This window comes from Tigriopus californicus, chromosome 11 (assembly GCF_007210705.1).
Source record: "Tigriopus californicus strain San Diego chromosome 11, Tcal_SD_v2.1, whole genome shotgun sequence".
NCBI classification, from domain to species: Eukaryota; Metazoa; Arthropoda; class Copepoda; order Harpacticoida; family Harpacticidae; genus Tigriopus; species Tigriopus californicus.
The window spans coordinates 1,111,048-1,121,905 of record NC_081450.1 but is presented as its reverse complement, the minus strand read 5'-3'; the positions used below and the strand labels follow the sequence as shown (position 1 = coordinate 1,121,905).

Sequence of the window (10,858 nt, the reverse complement as noted above, 5' to 3'; positions counted from 1 at the left end):
CAATCTGGGGTCGAATTAAAGATTTTGAGAAAACTCATTTCAACCCTCGGACCGTCATTGACAAGCCGTGTTGACTGAAGGAAAACGAGCTTTGTATCGTTCATTTCCAGCTCTCATCTTGTTCGAGTCTTGAGAAACGAAGATCTTTAGAAATTGATCGACATTGCGCTATTTTCTTCCTCAGACCCCTTGAAAATTGTACGGGGGAAAATTGGCCTCTGTCTAGCCCAAGCACGAAAGAGCTCCCTGTGCTTAGGCCGAGAAAGGCAAGCACATTGGCATAAATGTGGATGTAGGGATGTACACCGCCAAACCACTGCTGGTCACAAGTGTCTCTTCACAATCCGAGAGCTACTAAGCCAACAACTTGAACCGAATAGTGTCTCCATATGAATTGCTAAATGTCCATGACCTCCTTCGAGGGAATCTAATTCGAATCATCAGCCGTGACATGTTTCCTTCTTCTCTCTGTCTCCTTATTTCAGCTCGTTTTCATGGCATTCACTCGGGGTGGCGCATGCACATGTCTGGATTGGCCTGAATTCAGGCCTAATGTAAGTCCCACCACCATCAGCACTTCTCTTATATGCTATGAGAACATCGCTAGCTGCACAAGAACACTACCTTTGTGTACAATGCTCTTCTTCCAGACTAAAAAAGAAACTTTTGCTCGCGATTTACACAAATTGAGTCCATATACGGGGCGCTTTCCAAACTTTCCGAGCCATAAACACCAAAAGAACACATTTACAGATTTCATTGGAATGTCTTGGAATGGAGAGGAGGAAGGGAGACCTTTGGATCTTTTCTTGGACAAATTCAAGATTGCATCCACCTGAAGTATTCCTTTGTTTTCTTTTCGAGACTCCTCTATCTATAAGAGCATATTCCCTGGAGCCTATTTCAGAGTAAACCTGACTGCATGAATCTTACTACCAACTGGTCGGTAGTCTTGACTAGATTTACTGCATTGGTATTTTCTCTCGCTCTCTCTCATCTCCCAGACAAGCATGCAACAGCCGGCAACCACCGAATTTTACATGGAACGTACTGTTAGTCTGAATTCTGTACAAAAGCCTTCTTCCACTCCTCGCTATTTTGGTTGCTCGAACCATTTGAAATGTAAGCTACAGTCGAAAATATTGTTCTCTTGGAAAATCTCTCAGTCAAAAAAGCATCATAGTGGAGAGTAGATTCCGCCACATGGCAGTTTGAAAAGATATTTCATTCCCCTAGCAAATGATGCTCCTGGATGGGGCATTCATAGATTAGTAAAAGTGTAGCCCTTATTAGGCTGATTGTCCTTAATGCTTAAAAAAACGAGTAGACCTGTCTTCGGTATCGGCGTGTAAAATGTTTACTACAACATCCTCGCCGAGATGCCAGTGATGATGAAAGGCGTTTTTAAGACCGTTTGCAAACAGCTCTTGGCATTTCTTTCCCCTCCTTCCTCTCTGCTTTGACTTCCCGCTCGTGTGCCATGCATCATATTTGATTAATGGAAACGATTCAAAGCGACCAAGGAGCGTGAAATCTATGGCAATATAATCATGGCCACACAAAAAATGACCTGCCTCAGACTTGTCGACAGCAATGATTAACCAAGGCTTTAACAGGGGAGCCAAAAACAGTCTCATCCATCCTGTCAATTTAATGCGTCTTTAGCCTTCAAAGCTATTGTGTCTGAATTTGCTTGATGCACTTTGGTAACATTTCTAATACGTTCCATCCCTTGTATTAAAAATGTGACTACCGACAACAGGTTCTTTTTTTTTCTCTCTCTCCCTAACATTCTAAGTTATCAACCAACCAATCCACTCAAGCTCAAAGAAAGAGAAGAACAAATCCGGAATTAAGCAATCCAAGTCTGGCCGGGCAAGCCACCAATATTAGAATTCCTTCATGGCTCCATTCGACAGCCTTAACTCAGGAGAGGCTCAACAACAACAACAACATCATCATCAACAGCAGCAGCAGGAGCAGCAGTCTCATGTCCCAAGTATTGCATTGCATTTAATGCCAGATCATGCTCCATGAAAGCCAGGACTTCTTGCCTCACAAAGCTCGCATTTTCCGACCCAATCCGTCAGAAGCTGCCAATACGGATTCGATTCATCGTTCTATCTTAAGAACACCAACTCTCCTGACCCATAGAGAGATTAAAAAGGTTACCGAGGTCTGTGTGGATGCATTTAGAAGTCCAATTCTTGTTGCACTTTTGACTGGACTAAGAGCCTGGGCTACGAATACAAGCAAGAAGTTATGGCTTAAGGTTACAAGACGAGCCAGAAGCTGTTGGTTCTTCCAATGAGCATTTCCCTTGGCTTTTGGCTTTATGTTTCCATGCATCCCTTTTTTGCCACACGGCACAGCAGGGTTGGAAAAACTTTCAGACGAAAACTCATCCAAAAGTCAAAAGTGGATGAAATCAACTTGGAAGGGACAACTTGCACTTGCATTTGCCCAACAACCTCCGAGGAGTCCAATGCAAATGCCTAATTCGTCAAGGATTGGTCATAGCCAACCACCACTACCATTATCATCATCAACAACAACAACAACTCCAGAGCTCTTGTTGGGTATTTTTCATGAGCTTTTTCCCATCTCTAAAGCTCGTTTGTCCATCTATTCGCAAAATAGCTCCTCAAATATCCATGTTCATATTTGCAAGTTGCTATTTGGCTTACACTGTACGTATTGAGTGAAGACAGAGAGAGAGAGGTGCTTGGATAGTGGTTAGTGGTTAGAATCATTATCGGACGTTGTAAATGAACAAGTAGCCATTTTTGATTGAAATACTAAGCAAAGGGCACTTCCGCAACTCGAGGCCTGTTTACTAGGGAAGCCTTTCTCATGAATACAGATTGATGTTCCTTCAAGGGGTCAAATTGAAGTGTTAAAATTCATTGGGAATTCAAAGATTATACACCAAAGTTTTGAATCGAGATTGGAAGAACTTGCGATTTCTTTCGTATGTGATACAAATCAAAGCGAGCTCACTTGTATGTATGACCCTGACTAAGAGCTGCTCGTCTTAAGGACCTGAAATTTGGCCAATGAATTCGTGAACGAGAGATAAGCCTGCCTGGCTCACTGTTTGCAGTCTGCACTGAATGAAGCAATGAGATCAGACAAGAGCAGACATTTTCATTAGAATCTTGGCATCGCTCTTTGCAAGAAGCTCTGGTGATTTTAATTCCAAAAAACTTACTTTTTAATTATCATTATCTGGTTCGGGCCTTTTAAGTCTCTTCTACGTGAGACACAAATTTGTTGCTAAATGAAAAATTAGTTAAAACCTTCTGCACGGAAATAATGTAGCATGTTGGTCAATATTGAGGTAAATTGGCACACTTGACAACAAAAATGAATGTAACACATTCAGGAACAATAAATACGAGCTCGACATAAATACTGAGCTAGTTGGTTGGGCAATCAGGCTATTTTTCTTAGTACCAATCTGAATTCTAACCCTCAGACTGAACTTAAGACTCTCATGTGTCCGGGAATTATCTTGCACGTTTTATAACCCTTTCGTACTGGTCATCAAAGTAATGAACGAGGTAGTTTATGGGTCTTCATATTCACACCCTTTCTTCACGGAAGGCAAAAATAGTTTCAAGTCGACGTGAAGCAGGCATTTGAATTGGATGATAGTCTAAGATGGAAGGAAATTCGTCCTTATCTTGGATAAATTAGCCCTTTTATTCAACGACAACAGCATGAACGCTGAAGGGTGTGAGATATTCCTCTTGCTTGGGAGGATCATCAAATTCTGGTGCAAGCAGTCTCCGCAGCTAATTGAGGACTAAGGAGGCCATTGAAGATTCACGACGACTCACATTTGTAAATTACATGATTAGCACGAAGGCACGAGGCATTTACCACTCAGAAACATTATCAATCGTGAAGATCCTAATTTTAGTAAAAATGACTGTTACAGCTAATTCCCTAGCGACATGACTGTACTAATTGATACATAAGGGTAGACTTTACAACTGCCAATTCTTCCAATTTCAATCTGAAAAAAGCCGGAACTCCCCCTATGACAGGAACTGGTAACACCCTTCTGAAAGATCCACCCACCCTGGCTTGCGTGAGTGACCACCTCAAATCTCAAGTGACAAACGACATGATCCATGTCTCATGTTCCAATTGATTTCGACCATGTTTGGTCCCATCTTCAATTGTGCCCCCTCGTCAATTGAGAATCTGCCCAAATTTTCCCTCTTCCATCACCGGCCTAACAGCGGCCCAGAGGCCATTTCGGGCATGATTGGCCCGAGGGGCTGGTCTATGTGACGCACGGAATAGACGGCCATGGAGCAGGAACCGATAAAGAGGAAGGGAATCCAAATACAAAATCACCAAATGCAAGTCCTTCCCGCCCCTGCAACCCCAAAGGGCAGCCGTGGCTCGAGAGGCGCCGTACTTGGGCGGGGAATGAGACCAAAATATCAGCCTTACCTGGCCTAGATCCCTGTTTTCCGGCAAGATTTCATTTCGAAATGGTTGCAAAGTCTCTACAAAGACACTGCTGCTGCACTTTTAATTCAGCTTACTGCTGATTCTCTCTTCTGAACGAGCGCTAGCATTAGCATTGAATGTAGTGGTAGTACTAGTACTAGTACTAGTAGTAGTAGTAGTACTAGTGGCAGGAGGAGGTAGTGGACTGGTGTGATCCCGCTCCTACGCGTAGACGGACGATCCTCACGCCCTCTGACGGTCTGGCCGCCCTAGCGTCCACGGCCTCTCCCAGCCTGGCCGGCCGAGATTCATGTGCCAGGACTGCCGGCTGGCGTGAACGAGACAACTTCTGAGCAAGAGTTCTTTTTTGGTGCCGAGATCGGGTCCGAAATCCGTGGATATCCCGCCAATCCGGGGAAGCGGATCCAGAATTTCGACACCCTCCGTTGCGCCAGAACCCGGTGATTGGGATGGGCTCGGTTTCACACCTCACTGTGGCCCCGAAAAGCTCGTAAAATCCGAGCAAATTTGGGGACCAGATAATTATTATTAAAGCACCAAAGACGATCGCTCAGCTGTGCCCTTTGAGTTAGTGCACTAGGAGAGAGACGGCAGCATCAGGCAGATGAGGGGGGTCTGTTCCTGGGCGACGTTTGCAACTACACATATCTCCTTCTCCAACGCCTCGTTCGTCTCCTCCAACTTCGACTCCACGACCACGACCACCATCACCTTCTTCTCGCTCGTCACCCTCCTCCACCTCTTCCAGGAAGGAACCAAGTTGACGACGTTGTTTCGTACATCAATCTTGAGCGACGTCGAGGGTAACTTTGTTCAAGGGTCTTCCTCGTGGTGGCTCCCCGCTCAGCGAGCGATCCATTGTCGTTGAATATTTAGATGGCTGGTCACTTGGTCACTATTCCTTATCCATGATCGAACAACTGGTATTCATCATCATCCACCCATTTATCCCTCTCTCCTCATTTCCTTCATCCTTCCAGCTGCCACCCGCACTTGAAATAATGTGGCATTCCATCTGCCATTAAAACTGTCTTTTGCTTCTTCTTCATCATCGTCATCATCATCTGATTGTCAGAGTAGCTGGACATTGGACAAAATGAATGTGATATCTCTCTCTATTTCTTTTTCTTTATTTCTTTCTCTTTTTCTCTCTTTCTCTCTTTCTCTCTATTACCTTCTCCACACACGTACGCACACGCTTATCTCCATTACCATTGGTGAAGTCCGAAGAGAGGCTATCCCTTCATGGAGACCATGTGCTCCTCTCTGACCCCTTCTACTTGCTTCCTTGCCTCCTTGGCCCTCCCCAATCCTGAACAAATTATTGCCCAATGACCCTGCCTTTGAAAAGGCTGGAAATCTGGAACATGACTGCTTTCTACACTTGATCCCATGCGGTAAGGTCTCTCGGCAGGAAACTCGAAAATAAGAGGTAGTATTCTCCCACCAAAGTCATGTCCAGAGTGTGAGGACACCAACCAAGGGGGACAGGAAAGCTTTAACACGAAGGAGGGAGAACCACGGAACGAAAGAGCGAGAGATTTATGCCTCCATCAATGGCTTGAGTACTGACAGGCCTATCCCCCTTCCCTGTTTTTTACTTGACCCCATGGTCAAATCTGTTGTTAAAGGAGAGCCACGGACCAAATGGCAACGAGTGACCGACCACACATCTGACTGTCTCCTTATCGCTAACACGATCTGACGTGTGACGTGAAACCCGTGGGTTCCATGGTACGAGGAGCAGATAGATCGGTTTGGGGTGGGTTTTTGAAGAGACCATATCGAGGAGCTTTTCCTTTTTTTTATCGCCCTATTAATTGACCTTTAGGGTAGTCAGGATTTAAAGACAGGAAGAAAGCAACTGTCAAGTTATGATGGATGATAGACTTTTGTTTATTCGACTTACTTGTTGATCATGTGCCGCATTGCTGTGTTTTATCTATCCAAGGGCCCTTGAGAACAATCGTTGATAAAAGCTGCGCCTCTCCAATTTAAGATTGGAGCTTTGACGTCAAAGACCTTTCGAAAACTATTCTTCAACAACTAAAACAAAGGGCTAAATATAAGATGAATCGATAACAAGCAATGTTCAAGAAAATAAAACATAGGGCCTTTCAATCGCAAATGAAGGAAGTTACTTGCTCAATTTACATGAGGATACCTTGAGAAGAGCACTTGTTTTTTTGTTGACGTCAACTTTCGCCCTAAAATTAACTGCTTATTCATTTTTGAACTGCTGGAAAGATGAAGAAAATGGGCCCAAATATCAACCTCGTCTTTCAAATTTTAATCCAGCTTCCGTGTTTATTTAATTATGCCTTTACACTTCTTCACACATTGTATTTTGAGAGGTTATACACAATCATTAGATCAGCAAGAATACACAAAACGTTTCACGGGGACGTTATGTAATCTGAAGATGCATCAAAATATTTGATTCAGCTGGAATTGTAACTACAAGGTTAGGCTCCGTGGGTGCTGCCTGGTTCCGAGAAAGGTGTATAGGTAAAAAAAAAACATTCATTTTGATCATATATTTCGTGGCTTTGGAGCATTCCAATGTTTCTTAGATGACAAACGAGAACAACTTCAAGTAATATATTGTATTGGATATCTGAAAAGTTTGAATTCCTCAAGGCACCGTCACAAGTTGACTTCATGGTCCATATTTTTTCAGTGATGTGTGTCTCATGCCTTAACGAAAAGACCATTTAGTGTTGTCATTGTAGATTACCAGGAGGTCAAATAGGAAAGCAATTGTATTTTTTCCCTACCCGGCAATAAAGGCATGCATTTCAACACTTCAACACTTGCCCCTCTAGAGGATATGTACTTTTTTGACACTGTTCTTTAACATATCCACTGCGATTTTCAACTCAATTATATATTGCATCGACTTTTTGCCCATTTTTGAAAACAAAATGCTAGCAGTATCAATCAAAAAATATCAAATTTGGGTTGCCCTGTTAGCTAGCTCTGCGAAACCTGGCCACTTTCAACTTCTCGTCAATGGTAGTCGAAGATTGGTCATAAGACACAAATGACGAATAATCGATCGAAGGGGCGGTATAATCTTAAAGGTCAAGTCATTTGGTTGAAACGGTCTTTAAGTGACGAAAACGGGAAAGCCAGAGGGTTGTCGGGACACGGCTGTTTTTGTTAAAAGCAATCACTATCAAAATGCTCGTTTTGAGAATAACTTCAAGACCCGTTAGGAGCTTGTACTGGTTGTCGAATGTCTATTTGGTCAGAGTTCATCCACGTATCTTTTGGCCAGAATTTCGGTGGTGGTCAAGGAAGCATTTTTTATATGGTGTTGTTATAAATAATGTGAACACTTTGAGGCTGCTTTTGTCAGAAAATAAGCAGCACCAGAGTGACAGATTATAACTATTTTTCACATACAGTTTTTAGGTATGTCCTTAGTATTTGCAGATTCAAACTATATTTCAAATCCATTTTAAGGGATTTGATGTCTTTAGTATTTGCAGATTCAAACTATATTTCAAATCCATTTTAAGGGATTTGATGTCTTTAGTATTTGCAGATTCAAACTAGTATTTCAAATCCATTTTGAGGGATTTGATGTCTTTAATATTTGCAGATTCAAACTATATTTCAAGTCCAGTTTTTTGGGATTTGAGTCTTTGGTATTTGCTCTATTATTAGATTTGCAACTAGTTACTCCCTTGAAAATTCATCCGAAATTTCATGAGCACCAATGTTTTGGCTAGTAAGTAACTTATGACAAATTATACATGAATATATTTTTAAGTTTCTCACAGAAGTAGGAATGGCTTCTTCATTTGTTATTCGAAGTTTCTTTATCTTAAAGAGATGCTTTTGAATGCAACAATGCTCATCTACAATCTAAAGCTTCGATGAAGTAAGGAATAAGTGGTTGGTCTCAGATTGCAGGAATCTTGATATTTTGATCAAGGGCACTTTGGGCGGATCAATTCGTTTGTTTCTCAGGCTCTTGGAATCTATTCTGTTCATTGCGGAAGAACTTTCAAAACAAGATTTTACAGCCAAGAACTGGACACGTTTCCAACCTCTCTTCAATTAAAGTACTATGTCCGAAGCTCACGCTGAGGAGATAAATCGCCCCAAGTGAGTATTGACCTATTTCCTCGATCGGCTCTTAGTAATGCCAAGGAGCTTCCAAAAATAAATAAGTACACCAAGGCAGATTTGTTGAAGCATGTAAAACCATTGTTACCCGAAAGCTTTGGCAATTGTTAATGGAATCATTTTTGAGGACATGATTCTTGTAAGATACTTTCACATACCATGCATTGTCAGGGAGTTGAATTGGAACACAGATGACCGATCTAAGTAAGTTCGAAAGTTCAGATTTGCTCTTAACCGGTTTATAGTTGCAAAAAAACATTCATGTTGTTCAATATCTAGAAGTTCTCGAAATCATCTCAGGGTATGCGGTACGGTAAAATTGAACATTTCAATTTTGCAAAAACTGCCTTGGGTGCAATTGAAAGGGCATGAAATTGTTCTTAAGTAGGGTGGGAAGTTAAACTGAAATGACTCTACATTGTGGAACTCAAAATCTGACTCTCCTCTCGAAACCCAAGGAGGTTTAACAAACTCTTATAAATGCGCTCTTGTTTTATGAAGTATTGATGCTATTTCTCTAAATTTCCGCTCGTTTGTTTCCATTGAATAATTGGCTAAATTGTCATAATTTTTAGATTCGGAACTTGACATTCGTAAAACGTTTGTGTAGGTATTGTGAGTTTCAAAGTAGACCTCTTCTATAATTTCACAATTATCTGCCGAAATCGATATCGTATTTCATACTTTTGGTACGAGTACATACTGGGTCGCGTAGAAAGTGGTGTGACGTCCGTCAAAATGCTTGCTACAAAATGTTTCGTAGCGAAAGTTAGTAAGCGATTGCATCTGAGGTTTCATTGATTAGTTCACACAAACTCTAGGCTATTCAGAACATTGGAGTCAAATTCTCTTCTTTCTCGGCCTCCTTTTTTGTTCAATTTGAGGCCCTCAAATATACGCAGGGAGAATATAGGTTTTGATCCAGTGCATCCTTCAAGCCAGACCGAGACCATTTTCTGATCAAAAAACCTGATCAACCCTATATTCCAGGGCTAACCAGATCGGCCAAGTCTTGATCGTTAGTGGATTAGATATTATGTGAATAAAAAGTTAATTAAATCATCAATTTTTCTCTCTTGAACTGCTGTGGATTCCATACCCAGTAGCGGTAAAGAATTCCGCACAAACCACGATGTCCTAATCAAAGAAACTGAAATTTTCCATGAAACCTATTGCGAGGAAGGTCGATTTTTTTTGTCTTTTTAACAGTCATGCTAGAACTATCAAAAGTACACTTAGTTAAACAACCAGGGAAGATAAAAATGAATGGGGTTTCAAGAATACAGTTTTTTTTGTTCAGTTTCAACAAAGCCCTCGGGAAAGACTCAAATCTATAAGATTCCTTGTTGCATAAACAGACTCATTCAGAATTTAACAGGATGTGTAGCTAGGTGTACTTTCGATATTTGAACACATTGTTTTAAAAATATACAATTTTATATTTTTTTAAGTGATGTTTTAAAATACCCTAAGCGTTTTTGGACATTGTGCAAAGAAAATAAGAGTAGTCTTTCATATTATATATTTAACATTATTGTTATTTGATAATGATGTTGTTTGCCTGGATATTTGAGTTCAGATATAACGGAAGCATTCTGAAGCTAAAACTGATGAAATCAGGAATTACTCCGAAGGTGTTGAATATAAAATAACCTCATTTGCAGTCAAGCCCTAACCAAGCGTGTTCTCAATTGCTACCAAAGAGGCTTAAAAAATATATAGCTTATGTTTTGTTTTTAGTCCTATGAGTTTTTAATAAAAGCTAGAATTACATAGCACTATCAAATTGAAGTTGTTGTTTTTCGTTTTTACAACGAAGAATTGGAAAAATCGACTATGTTGTAAAATGTTAAACAATAAATTTTCACTTTGTTATACGTTCAAGTTGCGGTCCTTAAGTAGCTTACGGAATTATTAAAGCCCAGCTTTGAATTCAAGGTTGACAAGTCTAATACTCGGATTGACTAGACATTCGTAGTTCATTGAAGTGAAAAATCATGGAAACGTTGTAGCTGTATTTATTGTGCGTTGTTTCAACAACAATACCAGATCTGCTTGCGATCATGAAATGAACTTATCCCCAAGACTGAATTAACATCATTTTATGAGGCCAAGGGTGACTTGGAAAGCATGATGTTACTAATGAAATCACTTGGGTCCTTTCGCCAGACTTGTCCTTTTTCCAATATTGATAGTAAGGATGATAATTTTCACGTGCTCCTCTAACACCTGA

The 10,858-nt window shown here is 41.0% G+C and overlaps 1 protein-coding gene across 1 annotated transcript in view; it reads right to left on the bottom strand.

Annotated features, from left to right (window-relative positions):
* LOC131890999 (uncharacterized) overlaps positions 1-4,927 on the bottom strand; it is a 16,337-nt gene extending 11,410 nt beyond the window's left edge. The window contains exon 1 of the mRNA XM_059240471.1: positions 4,468-4,927. The gene's annotated coding sequence lies outside the window, so the exon portion shown is untranslated. The remainder of the gene's footprint in view (positions 1-4,467) is intronic.
* Positions 4,928-10,858: the final 5,931 nt, after the last annotated feature.